A 971-nucleotide genomic window follows, 5' to 3' on the forward strand; every position below is an offset into this window, starting at 1 on the left:
CCCGGCAGCCCCCACCGCCAGCGCCCGCCTCGCCGACGGGGCGGGCAGAGCGGGGCAGCCCTGGCTCCTGATTGGCTCCCCAATTGCGTCGCGCCCCCCTCTCCGGCGGGAGCGGGCTAATCAGGGGCAGCCCGCGCGGGTCAGAGGCCGGGCGCGCGGGGACCGTTGGGGCCGGCCGCGGGCCCTATAGGGAGCGGGGCAGGGCCGCCGCCGAGCGCCGCGGGGGGGGCCATCCGCCCGGTGCTGCCGGTCTTCATTAGCGGCTGGGAAGGCGAAGCGGGGGTCTGGGTGCATCGGGCAAGTTGCGTGCGGCGAGCAGCGAACAGCATCCTCTCAAAACAGCTGCAGCGCTCGCTGTGCAGCTGAATTACTTCAACCTGTTTAAATTTCCCTTCACTTTCTCCTCCCACCGGTTCCGGTTTCTCCTCCTCGGCTGAAATCCGCTGCAGCCTTTCCCCATCGTGACCATTCTCCCTTCTGAAACCCGGGGGTTTGTTTTGCCGTGTAAATCCATTTATCCTCCAGTCCTTCCAATGTAATGGAAGCTGGTTTTTTCAAGTCTCCTCTCCACATGCCCTGTTAAATCACGAGCAAGACGAAACGGTGCTGCTGGGAGAAACACTCCAGTTATAAGGTGGTGTCATCAATTCTTCAATGAAGTTCAAATGCCAGCAAATACCTTTTCTAAAAATTTTAAGGAGAAAAATAAGTGATTGACTTGCTATCACCTTGAAACCGAATGATCCCTCTCGAGCACCTGCAGAGGAAGCAGAACTGAAACCAGAGGTTTGCCAAGGAGTTGGCCACCTGCCTTTTAGCCAGGAGCTAAGCAGTTAGGATGCACACAAGGATGTGGCAGCCGTAGGCCTGATTTTCCTCCTGACCTCAGGGGATTTGAGCTCATCCCTTTTGTTCTCCCATAACATTATTTTGACAACAAACTACAACATCTCTGGAGTAGGAGAGCTTAG

This window comes from Calonectris borealis, chromosome 3, assembly GCF_964195595.1.
Source record: "Calonectris borealis chromosome 3, bCalBor7.hap1.2, whole genome shotgun sequence".
NCBI lineage: Eukaryota > Metazoa > Chordata > Aves > Procellariiformes > Procellariidae > Calonectris > Calonectris borealis.